Raw genomic sequence first — 19,564 nt, 5'->3', positions numbered from 1 at the left:
GAAGCAACCTAGATGCCCTCAGCTGAAGACAGGATTAAGAAAATGTACATGTACACAATGGAGTACTACTCAGGTGTAAAAAACAATGACATTATGAAATTTGCAGGCAAATGGATGGAACTAGAAGATATCATCCTAAGTGAGGTAACCCAGACTCAGAAAGATAAACATGGTATGTAAAACTCACTCATAACTGGATACTGGATGTAAAGCAAAGGATAATTAGACTACAACCTATAGCTCCAGAGAAGCTAGGAAACAAGAAGGACACTTAGAAGCATGTATGCATCACCTTGGAATGGGGAAACCCAGGAGATCTCCATGAGTAAACTGGGGATGAGGGGAAGTAATAGAGGATTGGGGATGGGGGATGAGAACATGAGGGAATGGGATGGTCAAGCTGGGGGAGGGACAGAGTGGGAGAGCAATGAAAGAGATATCTTGATAGATGGAGATATTATGGGGTAAAGGAGAAACCTGGTGCCAGGGAAATTCCCAGGAATCCACAAGGATGACCCCAGATTAGACTACTAGCAATAGTGGAGAGGGTGCCTGAATTTGAACTAGCCTACCCTGGTAATCAGATTAGTGAATACCCTGTCATCATAGAGCCTTCATCCAGTAACTGATGGAAATAGATGCAGAGATCCACAGCCAAGCACCAGGCCAAGCTCCGAGAGTCCAGTTGAAGAGAGGGAAGTGGTAGTACATGAGCAAGGGGAGTCAAGATCGTGATGGGGAAATCTACAGAGACAACTGAACCAAGTTCATAGGAACTCATAAACTTTAGACCAACAGAAGTGGAACCTGCCTGGGACCAGACTAGACCCTCTGCATATGGGAGACAGTTGTGTAGCTGGGTCTGTTTGAGTGGCCACTGGCAGTGTGATCAGGATCTATCCCTGGTGCTTGAGCTGGCTTTCTGGATCCCATTCTTATGGTCGGACACCTTGCTCACCTCTGATAAAGCAGAGAGGGGCTTGGTCCTGCCTTAACTAAATTTACCAGGCTTAGCTGCCCCCCTCCATGGGAGAACTTACTATGTTGGAAGAGGGGATGTGGAGTGGGGGGTAGGTGGGGAGGTGTGTGTGGGGTGGCGGGAGGAGGAATGAGAGGGAGATCTATGGTTGGTATGTAAAATGAATTAAAAAAAAAAACTTAAAAAATGGTAGATACACACCAAATAGTAAGAAACAAGAGACTATTATAATTAGCAGGAATAAGAAAACCCATAGAATCAAGTAACCTGGGCTCATAGGAGCTCACAGAGACTGAATCAATAACCAAGTAGCCTGCATGGGAGTGACCTAGGCCCTCTGCATATGTGTTACAATTGTATAGCTTGGTCTTCTTGTGGATTTCCTGATAGTGGGAGCAGGGCTATCTCCAACACTTTTGCTGGTCTTTAGAACACAATTCACCGTACTGGGTCGCCTTGCCCAGCCTTAATACAAGGGGAGGAGCTTAGTTTTACTGCAACATGACGTGCCATGTTTTGTTGATATCCATGGGAGGCCTGCCCTTTTCTGAACAGAAACAGAGGAGGAGTGGATTGGGGTAGTGGTGGAGGTGAGGTGAGGGCCTGGGAGGAGAGGAGGGAGGGGAAACTTCGGTTGGGCTGTAAAATAAATAAATATTAAAATGAGATAAGTGATGATAAATCTTGATTACCAACTCAATGCGATTACTTGTTTAGAGTTTAATTTTTTTCATGAATGTGAGTATTTTTCCTGCATGTTTGTTTGTGCACTGTGTGTATGTCTGGTGCCTATAAGAGCCAGAATAAGGTGTTGGATCCTATCCCATGGAACTGGAGTTACCGAAGGCTGGGAGCTGCCACGTGGGTCCTTGGAATTGGGCCCTCTGGAAGAGTTGCAAGGCCTTTTAACCAACTTGATGTAGTTTAGGATCATCATGGAAGTGAATCTGGGTGTGTCTGTAAGGGATTATCTACAGTAGGTTAACTGATGTGGGAAGACTCCCCCTAAATGTGGGGATACCATTCCATGGGCCGGGTCCTGGAGTGAATAAAAAGGAGAAGGTGAGCTGAGCACAAACATTCATCACTCTCCGCTTAGCTACCGGGACACAGTGTGATCAGCTGCCTCCAGTTTCCTCTGTGATGGCTTCCCCACAACAATGCACTGAGACCCCAGATGCACCGTCTTTTCTTGGGGTTGCTTCTGTCAGTTATGTAGTTGTGCAATGAGAAGAGTTAACGAGTGTACCATCCATCCGTTCCTCCCTCCATCTCTTATTCCTTCCCTCTCTGCTCCCGTGCATCCCTGTCTCTTCTCCCTTCCTTGTCTCTGTGACGCACGCCTATGTTCTTAGAAATTCTTTCCTTTGGTTCTTCTATGTCTGTATTGGTTCCTTTTCTCACTGCTGTGACAAAGTCCCCCACAGAAACAACTTCAGGGGAGGAGGCTTAATTTAGTTTATGGTTTCATAGGGATTCAGTCGATCGAAGTACGGAAGGCACCATGACAGGAACTGTTTTGGCAGCTGTAAAGAGTGGTGAAGACGGCTGCTCACACAGTGGCTGATCAGGAAGCAAGTCAGAACCGGAAGCAGGTATAAACCCTGAAGGTCACTCTAGTGACCCTCTTCCACCAGCCAAGCCCCGATCTCCTAAAGACTTCACAGCCTTCAAAATATTGTCACAAGAACGCAAAACGTGAGCCTGGGGACTACATCAGACTCAAATTCTAAAACTGTACAGTGAAAGATAAATAATAAGAGTCCATTATTCTCATTTTACAGAGGAGTGCATTGAGAACCAGGCAATGGAATGATTGCTTCTCTTCTCCACAAGGATTTGTTCAGGAGAGAAAAATAGTCAGAGCTGGCAAGGTTCAGTGATATTTATAAGTCTAAACAAGAGAGGGATTTTCATTTGTCCTCATGAGAAATCAAACGTGGGACTTTGACCTCATTAGCACTGAGCTACTAGCTCTTTGGAACTACAAAGCAGTGAGTGGAAGAGAGAATTAATGCAAACCCCAAATATCTAATGTGTTTCTAGATTGAGAAGGCCCAGGGGCAGATGAGGTTCATTCCATGACTACAATATGAGCTATGTGTCATTAGGGGCCCTTGGAGAGGATTTATAAAGAAACACACTCTAGTTTGAAGGGAGACTCTGTTTTTTATTCCTTGTCAACTGTTGAGGAAATTGATGCTTAGACTTGAAAAGCTATAAATGTGGTTAAGGCATAGTAGAATGGGACCTGTGGTCATCTGGAGGGCTGATAAATCACAAGCACCATTAACCTGGCTCTCCTTGACGAAAAGGTGTCATGCTGGGCTCAGGTAACAAGCCACCATGGCCTAGTGTGATTATGAATTTGGGATCTAAGAAGCTTTACAGAATTATCTGCTTCTTTAAGAGATGTCTCCGTCCAAGGCCCAAGCAATAACAAATGAAGAATCACACAAAAACATTAAAAATGTGATTGTTTTTTCTCAATTTCCTTTTACATTTAACCTCTCAAAAGGAGGCTGCCCACTCTGTTTGAATAAGCATTTAAGATACATTCCAAATCTACGGCCATGCTACCTCAAAATGTGCATGAAACAGAAGTCAAACAAGTTGGATAAGAAGCAGAATTCAAGAACTACCTACTGCATGTCTGTGTTTGTCACGTACTCAGGTGAAAATGGTAAGGAAGACACATGTGACTCTTGCCTCCACAGCCCCGATAATCTGAACTGGGGTGGGTGACACAGGGGCACAATAAAATAGGCAATTGGGTAGGCATCAGGCTGACTCTGTAGTCTCTCAACTGCAATGCTGCTTAAGGTCTCTGGTCTTGGTTTCCTTACTTTTCAGTGGCAACATATTACTTTCTGTAGAATAAAATTGAAAAGGCAATTTCTTTACTTTTTTCAGTGTGGCAGAAACAAGGATATCAGACAATTTAGCAGGTTTTCTGGAAGCACTGTTTTGTCTTGACTTTCTTCTTCCTTCCTTTCAACTCATCAAGAAAGACTTGCCTCTTGGGAACAGCGACCCTCCCCAGCTTCTTCTATGTTCTCCCTCTGCTAAGACTTACCGCTGAGTGGGGGATTCTGAGTGCAGTGTGAACATATACCCCCTTTCAAACAAATAAACATTTTTCTGTAAAGGTTAAGAGTCAACTTAAAGACAGGGAGCATTGGTACATGTATTTGTGTATTTGTGTGTATGTGTGTGTGTGTGTGTGTGTGTGTGTGTGTGTGTGTATGTGTGTGTGTGAAGGTGCTTGTGCACATGTGTGTACATGCATGTATATGGAGACCACAAGACAACCTCAACTGGTGTTTCTTCATAATAGAACTGTAACTAAGACAACTTCCTAAATTCTTACTTCATTAAGTATTATATATATTCTTGTTCAGGTCTGTAAATACAGAAAGAGCAGAAAAACAAACAATTTAAAAAGGAAATGAGGTATGTGCAAGCAACACAAAGGAGAATGGACAAGGAACAGTGTAGAAAGGGGTTATCGGATGTATTACCATTAATTGCTTCAGAAGCCAAGTTCATGGAGAAAGTTCTGGGGCTAGGGGAAATGTTCAGATGTCACATTGTCACAGTTGTGTGCAGCATGGCGTGAGTGTGGAGGTCAGAGACAACTTGTAGGAGTTCTTCCATCTTGTGGGTTCTGGAGATTGAACTCAGATAGTCAGGCTTGGCAGAAAGCATTTCTACATACTTAGGCATCTCAATGGCCTTGAGTTAGCCTGCCTGTCTTCCTTCCTTCCTTCCTTCCTTCCTTCCTTCCTTCCTTCCTTCCTTCCTTCCTTCCTTCCTTCCTTCCTTCTTCCACCCTCCCCCTTCTCTCTCTCTCTCTCTCTTAAAATATTCACAGGAGGCAATAAGATCACAAGTTCAAGATAGCCTGGATTACAGAGTGATTTCCAAGTCAGTTTGGGTTACAGAGTGAGGCCCTGTCACAGACATCACTATTGTGAACATTACTCAATGCTATATTAAGACAAGTTATGAAGGCATGAAATTTCATGCTGAAAACTTGAAAGTACATATTGCTAAGTGAAAGAAGCCCACCTGAAAAGCCCTTCCTCCTGTGGTTCCAGTTATGCATATGGAGCATTTTGGGTAAGGCAGAACCATAGAGGTAGGATAAAGCCCAGTGGCTCCAGAGGTTTGGGGGAAGGGGTGGGTGGAGACACAGTGAAGAGGGGCTTTAGGGCAGTAAAAGTCCTCTGTAAGACACCACTGTCATTGAGACACACCATCATATATTTGTCCCTACTCACAGAATTCATAACACAAAGAATGGACCATAATGTAACCCATAGGTTTTGACAAAAATATGTCAGGGTTAGTGAGAGGGCTGAGCAGATGCCATAACAGACTGCTCAGTCTTCTCTCAGGCCTCAGTTTCAGTTTCCTGAGACTAAAGAAGTAGTTTCTGAGAGAGCTACAAACAAAGGACAACAATCTCTAACAGCCCCACCCCCAAGCAAGGACAAGGAGGCCTGGTATGTGCAGTATCAGGCCAGTCCAGGCCTGAGCCACAGTCAGCAAGCTCAAGATAATAACTAAATAAGGACAAAGCCTGGGACTTGTCTAGACCTCCCCAAAACGGAAAGTTGTAGCTTTGACCAGCCCCTGGCCAGCACTAGCCAATTAGAATGTACTAATATGATTGCCACTTGCTTAAGCCAATCATATCTAAAATGACCTAACTGCTCTAGGAACCCCCCTTAGTTGTGCTTAAAAGGAGCCTGCGAGCTCCTCTTGGGGTCATTGTCATTTTGCTTTTGTGTAGGATGGTAGGCCCCCGCATGCTGGAATCTTTCTCGAGATAAATGCTCTGGCTAATTGTATATGTGGATGGTGGTCTTTGGTGGGACTTCCCTAGGACCCTAACAGTTAGTTTTTTCACATTAGAAAATATACCATGCTGATGTGGATGTTTGGGGAGAGTGCCCAGGGAGAATGTATGGCAACTGTACTTTCTACTTAATGTCGCTATAAAATAAAAACTTCTCTAAAAATAAAGTCTATTCATTAAAAAAGTTTATTAGATGATTATGATGCAGAAGTTTGAGATTAACTGAACTGACCTCATGTTATTGTTTTCCAGATTCGGAGAGACCCAGGCCTCAGCTGAATTGCAGGCATAGCAAAAAAGCCTGAGCAGGAAGTCCCCCCACTCCTGACTGCCTCTGATCTTTTGCCCTAGCTAATGTCCTGCCCCATAGGGAAGGACCAATCAGATGTGGACAGACAACTCCAGGTGCTGAAGCTACAATGTTGCAGTTCCCTAGACCCAAGAGAGCCAATTAGCTCAGTCTGGGTACTCAGCAGTCTTGGACACACACCCCCATTCCCCCCTCTTGCCCCAACACCTTGCCCCTTGTCCAGTGCTGCTGGAGGTCTCTCTCCTGCTCTGCTACTGCTGCTGCTGCACCAGTTGGACAGAGAGGTCTGAGTTAACTTGATCAAAGACTCTTTGTTTTTGCATTGGATTCCATCTCTTGGGGATCCTTTGCGGGATTTGGATTTTGGGCACAATTCAAAATAGAGAATCAGAGAAAGGGAAAAGAGATGGGCGATGTGGTACATCCCTGACAGAAGTGGTCACAGAACCCAGCCTCTGAGTCCGTCTCCACCGCCCTTTTCCATCCTTCACCCTGTGTTGATGAATCCTTTCCCAATCCCTCGTGTTTCTGGATTATAGTAACTCCCTTGGGCACCAGGGAAGGAAGAAGTGAAGCTGATACCTACCATATATGTCTTTATCCATAAGTTCCACTCTGTTAAATATCACATAAAGAGAAGGAACAAACTATTTCAAATGGAAAATTGATATGTACAGGCAACATAAGGAAGAACAGCCAGGAAATGGTGGGAAAAGAGTTATGGTGTGATAGCTAATGTTATGTGAATCGCTAACTTTATGTTTAAAAGTTTAACATTTCTGTGTTTAAGAGAACTATGAAGCAAAATTGGACTTCTGAATAGTGAGGGCTGCTAAGGGTTAATTTTGTAATCATCTGGTTTTGTACATTAACAAAACCACTGTTTTTGCTTCTGTAAATGAAAGCTTGTTTTGCATGGATGACCTTCTGTTTGCACTAGACAGAATGTAACTTTGTGTTCTTTGGGTTTAAAAGCCCCTGACTGAGGAGGCTGGGTACTGTATCTGGGAATCCGGAGTCCGGGTGTAGACCTGGAGCCAGTATGTGAATAAAAGCCTCTTCTTTGTTAAAATTTATTAATGATCAGACTGGCGAGTCTTTGAATGACCCCAGGCCCATAACCATAGGAGCACAGCATCACTAATTGCATCTGTTGCTGGGTTCATGGGAACAGACATCCTGGGACTGGGGGAAATTCTCAGGTGGAATGTTATCTTAGTTGCTTTTTTCTTGCTGTGATAAAATATCCTGACCAGAGTGACTTAAGGGAGAAAGAGTTCATTTTGGCCTGTAGTCCCAGACAGATGCAGTCCATCATGTGGGGAGGACATGGCTGCAGACGGAGAAAGCATGGTGATAGAGCAGCAGACTGTCTGCACTCAGAAGGCAGAGAGTGAACAGGAAGTTGGGTTGGGCTGCAAAACCTGAAGGCTCAGCCCTATTGACGTTTATGATCCCAGTCCTAACAGGTCATGATCATGAGATTTACCACAGCCTTGTCCTCAGAGACATGTTTCCCCTACGGCCAAGCTCCATGTCCTACAGGTTCTGAGATCTTTCCTAATGGAATCATCAGCTGGAGCCAAGTGTTACAGATACGAGCCTATGGGAGACAGTCACACCCAAACTACAGTAGGTGGCAAGATTAAGAAAAAAAATTTCCCCAACTCTCTGAAGGGCGGTGGCCATTATTTAACCTCCTCATGTCTCAATTTTGAACATGCTGTGTATTCTGGAAGACTGCCAGGAAGAGTGGGGTGTTATCTGGATTAAAAGGTGTAGAGGGGCCCTGCAGTTATTACACACCAACTACAACATCCTTTAGATTTTATCTCATTGGGTTGTTCCAAGTCTCCCACTTGCTCACTTACTTCAGACGGGAAGTTCCTGATGGCGAGCAACATTAGAACACATCACATAGGTTGCAAACAGAGAAAGGGGCAGAGTTCCCCTTAGACACATCTTTCTCGTTCCAGCGCCCACAGTCATTTTAGTCAACTGGTTTCAAAAGCAGTTGTATGTGAGTCAACTTTTTGTTCCTGTGACGCAATGCCTGGGACAATCAACCGAGGAGGAAAGGTTCGTTTGGCTCCTGGTTTCTGAGGTTTCTGTCCATGGTGGCTTGGCTCTGTTGCTTTTGGGCTTGTGGAAAGGCAGAACATGGCAGAATAAAACCTATGGCAGCTGAGAAGCAAAGGGGAGGCTGCAGGGTTTCAATACCCTCTTCAAGGGTATTCCTCCAATGACACAATGTTATTGCGCAGGGCCCCATCTCTTACAGTATCATCGTTTCCCCATACTGCCACAGACCGGTGTCTGAGACTTTAGCCTATGGGCTTTGGGGAGACAATTAGGATCCAAATGCTAAGAGGTCATGATCATGAGACTTACCACTGCTCTGTCCTCATAGACACATCTTCTAGACAAGGAAAGCTAGCACCCTCTCTGCATCCCTGAAAGGTCTAGTCTGTGGTCCCTGGAAAGCTCTTCATACATCTCAAAGTTCACAGAACAGGGAGTTTGCCCAGAGTCGATTCAGGAATTTATTTCAGGATGTGTAGCTTTGCCATCTCATGACATTCAACGCGGGAAGTGAGGCCCCTGGACTGAACAGGTAACTGAAGTCTGAAGTATGGGTCAGTTTTAGTCAGGAGAGAGCTGAGTGGGTACCACACCAGTTGGCACAGCACCTGACATTCCTGTTCATCTGGATGATTACTAAATGCACTGCCCTTTTCATTTGAATTTTTTTCCCTTTATCATAAAGAGAGATGTTTATCGCCTAGTAAGATTTTTAAAGCTGAGTGTCAGGCTTTGGGTTTCCAAATGCTACTCTAGTGTCAACATCATGAACTGCATTATATTTCAATGTGTGTGTGGGAAAAGCCAAGCTTCCTGGAGACCCAGACTTGAGAATGGAGGGCTTGGGAGATGGTTCTCACTGCCATGTCTCTCTCGTTCACTTTGTAGTTAGCGTGGGCAAGAAAAATATAGATTCAGGGGGAAGAGGGCCAGACAAAGAGAAGTTGGCAGCTCTTCATGTAGAAATCAGTGAGGGGCACCGTGAAAGTATAATTTGTATGTGGTGATATTTTGTTTGTGGTCTCCCAAATAAAGCTTGTCTGGAGGTCAGAGTGTGGAGCTGGTCATTGGAGGCCAGGCAATGGTGGCATACACCTTTCATCCCAGCACTTGGGAGAAGGAAACAGGAAGTGATATGGCTGGATGGAGAGAGGAAGTGATAAGTCAGGGTGGAGACAGGAGCTCGGCCCTTTGAGGCTGAGGATTTGGTAGAGGTAAGAAGTCTTTCTAGGGCTGTCTTCTTTACTGATCTTTCAGCATTTATCCCATATCTGGCTCTGGGTTTTTATTATTAAGACCAATCAGAATTTGTGCTACATTTGTAAATTCTATTTGCCACAGCATTTAGTTAGACTAGGGAAAGGGACGAGGGGGCATAAGACTAGTGAGAGGTAATATGACCAAAGTATATTATATGATGGTATAAAGTGATACCCACGGCTTATACAATTAATGTTTAAGAGTAACTATTGGAGTTATATGTCTATCCAAGCTCTTCCATCTACCAGCTCTGTGACTTTACAACTGTAAAAGTGAACTATCTTGAGGATTTGCGAGGGGTGAGCTGAGCGGCATTCTTAAACGCAGTACTTAGAAACAGAACATTCTATTTTCTTCTTGCACAGTTCCACTGTCCTGGGCTGATTTTTGTGAAAAGGGGGCAGATAGCCAGCATTTTGGTTTCTGTTGAGACCTCTTAATTGGCAGAGAGACACACAGGTGTGGGAGATAAACTGCTGAGGAAATCTGTGGCCAGTAGGTCCCATCAAGCAGAGACAGGAGAAACTGTGGTTTTAGGATATGTTGTGAGCCAAGTGGGGCACTGAGGGGGAAGTAGAGGCTTGAGATGATAGGGAGAGTGAGGCAGGGGGCTGACAGGAGAAAATGTGGATGGCGTGGATAGAGGGATCCTTTACGGGCTTCTGTGTAGGTCTCCTGGATGGTGCTCATACAGACAGAACTATAGGAGGGTGAGGGAAAAGGACCTGCTCCTCCCTGTTGGAGTTGGACGAAGGATCTTCAGCTGTTTGGCATGCAGTCTCAGAAGGTCCTTCTGGTACCCCTTTTTCATGTTGGCCTGGACCTGGACCCGCTTGGAGTCTATGCTTTGTTTACCTAATTTGAAAGTGAAGGTTCATTTTCTAGTCTGACCCCATGACCTTCTCTGGAGTAAGTCATTCTGGCTTCCGGAACCAACAAACCTGCTTCCTGGGACTGGGATCCCTCAATGAAATTAACTCAGCTCTCTGTAAAGAAACACTAGGGGGAAAACTTTTCTTTTTCCAGCCAAGAAACTGGAAAACTTTATAATCTGTCATTATAGACATGTCAGTTTAGAAACTGTCATTGAACTTTATAATCAAAACCAACTAAAAGGGCCTCAGCTTGTGTCCAGTGGTAAAAAAATTAAAATCCAGTAACACAAATTTGCTTTTGTGTCTTTATTCATGTCATCAACATGGAGGAGAAACCGGCTAACTTAGGGGAAATAAAATGAAATAATTAAACAGTTGCAGGACTGACTGACCGAGATAAACCCAAGCAGCCCCATCGGAGATAGCTGTTATTTGTTTGCAATAAACACGGATGGAGAGCAATTCATGACTTGCTGCCACATTCAACTGAAAGGAAGCAGATCAGATGCCTAAGAGGCCGGGGAGGACCACAAACTCCGAAGGTCCAGGCAGGAGAGAGGGAGGGTGGGGTTTGGATTTTATCGGTATCAGGTGAGTGAAATAATATACGTGAGTGTTAGGAGTTTGAATCGGAAAGTGTCACTGAGAACAATGCAAAGGTCTTTAGAATCTGGGGGTCGGGCCCTGGAGAGTTGCTGGAGGAAGCCTCCTCTGCAGCATGCTTTTATGTAAGGAACCTCACTTAAACTCAGGAAACCTTGCAAAGGAGGACATTTCAGCATGTAACTTGTCAAGTATTTATACCGTGTGTAGTGTATTGAGTACAAGCCTAGTCTGCCTGACATTGAAGCCTTGTTCATCAAATATACCTCACTGTCTCAGAACTGCTGATTAACGGCTCTTGAGACCTAAGAGTGTAAGAAATGCTACAGATGGCCAGACAAGCGAGGCAGGCGAACTTCTCTGTACTTCTGGTTTTCTTTTCTTCTGAGACAGGGTTTCACGTAGGCTGGGCTGACCTTCAGTGCATTGTGTAGCCAAAGATGATCTTGAATTCCTGATCCTCCTGCTATCTCCCAAATGTGGACATTACAGGCATGTGGTGCTGGGGATTGGACCCAGGGCTTTGTGTATGCTAGGCAAGTGTTCTACCCACTTATACACCTCCAGCTCTCTCTCTCTCTCTCTCTCTCTCTCTCTCTCTCTCTCTCTCTCTCTCTCTCTCTCTCCTCTCTCTCCCTCTCTCTCTCTGTCTCTCCCTCTCTCTCTGTTCCCCCTCCCTCTCTCTCTCCCTCTGTCTGTCTGTCTGTCTGTCTGTCTCTGTCCCACTCTTTACTGTCTTCTTTTCCCTATCTTAGACTCATCTGACTGCTAACTTTATATTCTTTTCAGTGCCCTATAAACAGGTCAGAGTCAACATACCTAGAAATCACTGAGGTGTTCTCCTCTAGTAGTCATATTTTGTATTTTTGTTCTTTTTTTCCAAATCAGAAATTTGAGTCTTCTCTGAATATCCTACCTCTTTATTGACTCCATGTCCTAAATATTTTCAATGCCAACTCCAAAATGCTAGTTCATTGTATTTCAGCTTGGTTAATGCTCCTTACCCCACCAAGACTGCTACAGAGGCTTCTTCACTGGTCTCTGCCCTCTGTCCCCTCCTCAAATCCACTGCCACTTTTCTGGCCTGAAACTTGTCACTTGTGTGCCTCAGCTTCCTGAGTGCTGGGGTTACAGATGTGTGGCACCATGCCGGAACACAAATTTCTCCTTTCCAATGTCGTTTTCATTTTATTTTACGTGTATGTGTGTTTGGTCTGAGCACCACTTGCATGCAGTACCTAAGGAGTCCAGAGAGGGTGTCTGGTCTTCTGGGACTAGAGTTCCAGATTGTTGTGTGAGCTGCTGTGTGGGTACTAGGACTGGAATCCAAGTCCCATGGGAGTGGGGTCACTTCTCTTAATGGAAGGGGCCCTGCCTCTGCAGTTCCTTAACAGTTCAAAGATTCCGTTAAAAATATCCAACATTTACTGTTCACAGCTCTTCTTATTCAGAGCTTTTTAGAAAACACAAGTATGTCAGACCTTCTCACAGGCCTTTCTTTTCCTTTAACATAAAATACAGTTCAGCATCCTTAACATGTCAAGTCTCTTTGGGAGGATCTTTACATGGCATGTCACTTCTTCCTATCTTCTCCCTTAGAGGTCACTGAGACATTGTATTCTTTACAGTGTGATCATGCTTTTGTTGTTGTTTGGCATTGAAGCCACAGTTCCTTGCATGTGGAGTACTTTCCTGCCTATCTTTTTAATAAACCCACACCATGACTAGCTCTGACTTGTCCTTTAAAAGCCTATGCAGAGCTGGGCCGTGGTGGTGCATGGCTTTAATCCCAGCACTCAGGAGACAGAGGCAGGTGGATCTCTGTGAGTTGTTCAAGGTCAGCTTAGTCTACAAAGTGAGTTCCAGGACAGCCAGGGCTGTTACACAGAGAAACCCTGTCTCGAAAAAATAAACAAACAAACAAAAGCCTAAACATATATATTTTCCTTCACCAATCCCCACCCTTCTTCTTCTACATCTTCTCTTTTCTCTCTCTTAAGATAGGGTCTGGTTATGTAGCCAGGCTGGCTGCCTTGACTACCTCTGTCTCAGCTTCCCCAGTGCTGGGTTTATAGAAATATGTTCCCATCTCTACACAGAATTTTATTTTTAAAGACTTGTTTTATCTTTATTTATGTGTCTGTATGTGTACTGGTGTGTGTGTGTGTGTGTGTGTGCGCGCGCGCGCACGCACACGCACACACACACACACACACACACACACACACACACACACACAAGTGCCCACAGAAGCCCTGAGATATCAAATTCCCTGGAGCTGGAGTTAAAAGTGGTTGTGAACCAATTGGCCTGGGTGCCTGGAACTGAATTTGGGACCCGTGGAGAAGCAGCAAGTGATCTGAACTTCTGAGACACTCTAGTTTCCACTCAGCATTTTAACAGATGAAATTTTGCACTTCTAAGTTATGTGTAGCTTATGGAAGAAGAATATGTCTTATTTGCCAATGTTGATTTTGGTTTCTGAAACACAGTAGACCACTGTGGGGTGTTGTCATAGTTGGAAATCAGTGTGCAGCAGAGTTATCAGGAGGTTCTTTAGAAGGAGGTTTGGACAGAAGAGGAGCTTGTTCATCACCCAGACTCATGAAAACTTCATTCTTCCAATGCATATTTGTGTGTGAAGACTCAGTCATGGTCAGTGGCTAGACTTTTATATACCAGACCTGATCCATACTTGGCTGTGTGTGCTCCTGGGTGAAAGGGCTGTTTTTCATCAAGGCTTTCCTGGATGAGGGTTGATAGCCAAGGTAGTGTGCTACTGGATATCCAACAGCTGGGGAGCAAGTCATTCATTTTTGAAGGGATATTTTGAGTTGTATATAGTCTTTGTTTTAATATAATTTATTTAATTACAACTTAATTTAATCTTTAATTAGAGCAGGATTTAATAATCTGCTTCACAAACATCTGACAATCTAATAGTTAGTTCTTAGTAGTAATGAGGTAGCTCCACCACACAACTGGGAACATTTACCAAGTTCTCCAGTGATTTCTAGTTCATGTGTAACCTATAAGTTTCCTACCATAGTAAGAAGATTGCTTTGATCATGGTGTTGAATTACACCCTGATATTTATTTGCAGTACTACTGCAAAAAATGATTTTTCCTTTATGTAGAACTTATAAGTTTTTAAAAATACCACTTTCATCCCTGAAATGTGCTATGCATTAACACAGTACATCTCATTGTGTATTACAGGTACATCTCTCAGTAAACACACATTCTAGGCTACTAGCTCTGCTAGTGAAAATACAGTTCAGGAATTGGTTTCAACTCTTCTAAAATAGACTCTTTCATATTCTCTGCAGATAGATTACTCATGGCACCACTTTAATCAGAAATCCTGTGGGTTCCAGAGGAGACTGTACAAACATTTCAGTGGGAATAGCCATCATAGCAAACCATGTATTAATCTACTCCTTGTCTACCCATTCCCTGTGCTTTCTCCTGTCCATCTGCTTCACAGGAGTTTAGGTCTGAAACAATAAGACCAATATTAGACAGGTGTAACAGCCACTGTGGCACAGAAATCTCATGCCTCATGGAGACAGCATGCAAACAGCATGAGTCTAGCTTCTGTATGTTCCATAGGGACATACATAGTTGAGAATCTCAGTATTCATGGAATCCCAAAGCCGCGACTCCCCACTAGGTGTCTCCGTTTCATTCATGCCAATCCATGCCAGATACAACTTGTCTACCATGAGGCATTTTAAACTTTAGTAATGGCAATGACAATATACGTGAGATTAGGCACCTATAAGGTTTTTAGGAGCAAGGAGGCTAACCTAGGGAGAAAAAGGTTTGTGTTTGCCCTTTCCCACAACCTGTCTGATTTCTATTACATTGTAGAAAGTAGCCGTAGCACATGTTGATGTGCATGCTTGGGTAGGCAAACCCCTGGCCAGCTGTTTTTTTCTGCATGGTTCATCTCTTCTTTTCATCTCTCTAAATATAAAGGAGATTTATCAATTGACCTGATCCTGAAGGCTATTCCAGTGCCTTGAACGTAGTAGATACTCATCAGAAAAATTCATCCAGTTAGCTAAATGGAAAAAAAAAATCAATCTCAAAAAGTTCCAACAGAGATACATCTATATTTGTACCTGCTAAATATAATAGTTAGAAATATTTTAGCACATTTTCATCTAGTTTTTCTTAAAGGCACAAGCTTAAGGGTTGGGATTTAATAATATTTTACCTTCAGTTCCTTACCTTTTTATATAGAAAATTTGAAAGCAAGAAGATTATTAAATTACTGGGATGTGGGTTCTGCCTTAACTCAGTGACTTAAATATAAAAACTCTGGAAAAGTTTGGGTGATGAAATGTTCAACACTTATTGAATATATGGCATCTGTTAGACCATGTGGTAGGGACAGAGGGAGGGGCCCACATAAAATTTAGTCATTTGAGAGCACCTATGTATCGCTTATGGAGAATGAAGATTCCTGCTCATAGTTTATTTCCTATGACATGACTAATGTTGTCTAAAAACTGTTCTGTTTAGTTAAGATTATGTTTTTAAAGGATCAAAGAGAAAGGCTCATTTAAATAGTTCCTGCCAAGGGTCCAGTTAATAAAAAAATAAACAGGCAAATAATCCCTGAAGAGTACCCAGTCTGGGCACAGTAATCTTAACACAATATCCGGCTGATCAATTGGGAGGGAAGCACGTCAGCTGGTGGGGGGTGAACGTTAGTGGCTTGGTTGTCATGGAAACTTTTCTTACGGACCAGGAAAAAGGCATTCGCGAGGAAACATGCCATGTGGATAAATAGCCCATTTCTTCACGATCTTTTCTCTCTGTTGATCACAAGTCAACATCCTACTGGGGCTGGGAATAGGGAGAAATGCAGGCTAATGCTCATGCAGAGGAAGGAAACATTTCCCTCTGTGCAGAGAAAGACCCAAGGGACATAGTTTGAATAAGAAGTGTGCAGATAAAAGTTGGAAAGTCAAGGTTATAAATTTATTTTATTTTTATCCCTTTAAAAAACTTTCTTTAAAAAATAATCCCCTGCGTGATGTTGAAAAGGCTTATTTTCAGTTGCCCCTGGATGCTGGGTGGGGAGGATTGCTGTTGATATGAAACCTTGGATAGTATGTGAAGTGTCAGCTCCAGGCACAACACAGCACATCTTGAAAGAAATGAAGTATGTGGCCTCCTTAACCTTATTAGAAAAAGGCAGCATTTTTCAGTGATAGGTAGGATGATCAGATTTTCAAAGTGTCTCTAGATAACACACAGGTGTAAGGTTAAGGCTTGTTCTAGTTTGATTATTAAGTATAAATTCCTGTTTTAAAATATTTATATTTTTCCAAGCAAATGCATTTACATAGTAATAAACAAGAGTTAAAAAGACAAACATTGCAATAGTATATGCCAATCTCTGTAATTCATTCTTGATATTTATGTTTTAAGTCTTTCTACTAAATTGGGAGCTTTTTATCACTCTGGATGGTACATTGTTCACCATTGAGAAGTATACTATTATAGTATTCAGTTCGTAAATGTTATTGATAGATTCTTTGTATATTACACTTCGTTAAATATTGGGAAACCATTATTGTTCAATGAATAGCTGAATGGATGGACAGATACTATGTTTTTTCTCTGTTTGGAGAAGTAAACAATTATTTTATAAGAACAAGATCTATCATGAAGTTTTCCTCCTGGTGGCAGATTTCCAAGATGCAGTAATAATCGAGATGGAGCTTTATTAATGATAAATCAACATAGAATGGTGTGATGGTTAATATTGTTTGTCAAGTTAAGAGGATCTAGAATGTCAAAAGACCAGCCTGTGTGTATGCCTATTAGGATTTATCTAGATTAGGTTAATTGAAGAGGGCATACTTGCTCTAAATGTAAGTGGTATCATTTTAAGTGTGTGTTGCCAGGTTGGATACAAAAGATAAATTGTAGTGTTGAATACAAGCATCCTTTCTACTTCCTGACTGTGGATGTGATGTGACTAGCTACCCCCTGATCCTGCTACTATATTTCTACCACCATGATAAACTGTATCTCCTGATAAGGGAAGCCCATATAACATTCCCTATTTGTTTTACTCAGATATTTGGCTACAGCAACAAGAAAAGTATCTTATCCAGAAAAATGGTACCAGAAGTGGGGTCCCCGGTGTGATAAATTCCACCATGTGGGTCTTAGGCCTTTGCAGCTGGTTTACAGAAAGAGTATAGGAGAATTTGCAGCTTTGTGCTAGAACAGCCTTAGCATGCAGAGTTGAAAGGGCTGTTCTGATGGGAGTTTGGAAGATCAGAAAGCTCAGAGAAATGTAGACAAAGGGTGTGGGGACCCTCATCTTTTGGATGCTCTTGAAGTAAATTAAAAATCCATTAAGTGGTGGTGGTGGTGGGGTGAAGAAATGGCTTAGTAGTTAAGAGTACTTGCTGCTCTTCCAGAGAACCTTAGTTTGGCTCCCAGTACCTAAGGTGAGTGGCACACCACTGTGTACGACTCTAGTTCCAGACTCCAATGTTTTCTGTGGCCTCTAGAAGCATCTGTATACATGTAGCACATGCATGTGCACACACACACACACACACACACACACACACACACACACACCACACAAATAAATTTTAAAAATCCATTAAGAATCAAGTGAGCATCTAGAAAATTCTTGCTTTGGACAATAAGTTAAGAATTCTGGTAATTGGAGCTCTGTGGGTTCTAAAAAGGAAATTACATTACTTTATTCACTTGTGTGCTTCTAGAATGTCTAAGAATGTTTAACACTTTCCTAGGTTTCAGTATTTGTTGAAGGCATACATGGCTGCTATGTTCAAGATTATGTTACTTTTTTTTAGTTGATAAAAGTTAGTTTGATTTATCTATATTGTTTTTGTTTGTGACTCACAATTTGTGAAATGGGCAAACATGATTTTAAGACCAATCTCTTAGCTTCAAAATAAAGTAGTACTAGCTGGATTTCATGACTCAAGTCTACACCTTGAGTTTCTGAGAAATGACTTCCAAGGAGAGGTAAAACAACACAGATATCAAGGTAATAGATGAAGAAAATATTTGCATTAGTTAGGATCACTATTGCTGTGATGAAACATCATGACCAAAGGCGATGTGGGGAGGAAAGGGTTTATTCTGCTCACAGTTCATATAACAGTTCATCATCAAAAGCAGTGAGGGTAGGAACCTGGAGGCAGGAGCTGATGCAGAGGCCATGGAGGAGTGTTGCTTACCAGCTTGCTCCTCTTGGCTTGTTTCACCTGATTTTTATAAATCCAGGTCCACCAACTCAGGGATGGCCCCACCCACAATGGGCCATGCCCTACACCACCAAAAACAAATTAAAAAGGTGCCATACAGTTGGATCTTATGGAGGCATTTTCTCAACTGAGGTCCCCTCCTTTTAGATGACTCTAGTTTGTGTCAGGTTGATACAAAACTATGCAGCACTTATTGATGTTGTGAAGAACAGATGTGAGTAGAGAAGATAAACCTATGAGGTTCTACAGAGAAAAATTACTTCTCTAAAATTTATGGAAGGATTATTGGCAAACAAAAATTACATATATTCAAGGAGTACAAGATGATGATTTGATATTTTACACTGGATGATTATCACAATCAAAATAATTGAGACATCCTTCTACACAATTACCGTGTGTGTGTGTGTGTGTGTGTGTGTGTGTGTGTGTGTGTGTGATGAAAACATTTAATAGCTCTCAGATTTCAAGCCCACAATGTAGCATTAAATATAGTCACAATGTTGTACATTAGACCTTTAGCATTTATTCATAAAAGGTTGACATATTTAGTACAAATACAATGCTGGAATTTTTTATTCTTACATAAAAAAAACCCAAGCAATTAACTGAAATACTATATTTAAACTATGAGAGGCTGAAAGTTCTAGAAAATATGTGTATTAGAAGGCCCTTTTTAGTCTTAGGACACTAAAAGTACTCTTATGGCCACTAGAAATATTTTTCTTGCTTACTAAGTAAGCACTTTGAGATTGCTTATTGGTATGTAGAAAAATCTATTCTCTATCAGTATGATTAACAATATACTTAGATATATTGACAGCATTTGAATTAACACCCAACTTCTGACTTTTTATAATGAAAGATTTATCCAGAGAGGATAGTAAATGACATTTTCTGGCAGCAATGACAGAGATGGTGAGTATACTTTGACATAGTTTACATTTTATTTTTGCATATCCAAAGAAGAAATGCCTTTGTAGATAACAAGACCATCAAGGGCAGTCATTATTGGAAATCCTTACCAAGAATGCTGATGTTGTATTATTTTGGGGGGAGAGAAAGTTGCTTCTGCAGTGGAATATTTTGACTGCTGAGTGCTTCAGTAGCTATTTTTTTAAAAATCATCTTGATAAAGCCTCTTCTGGAGTCAAACTTATTTTCTCATTGTGCATTATAACTATGCTATTTTTAAAAAATACAATTTGTTTTTTCAATTATTGAAGCAACACTTGCTCATTATAGAAAGGGAAAAACATGATCTGAAGCACCTGGGGGCAATCTCTGCTTTCATATTTCTAAACTTTAATTTATTTT

Source organism: Peromyscus maniculatus, chromosome 5 (genome assembly GCF_049852395.1).
Source record: "Peromyscus maniculatus bairdii isolate BWxNUB_F1_BW_parent chromosome 5, HU_Pman_BW_mat_3.1, whole genome shotgun sequence".
NCBI lineage: Eukaryota > Metazoa > Chordata > Mammalia > Rodentia > Cricetidae > Peromyscus > Peromyscus maniculatus.
This window is presented reverse-complemented; position numbering follows the sequence as displayed.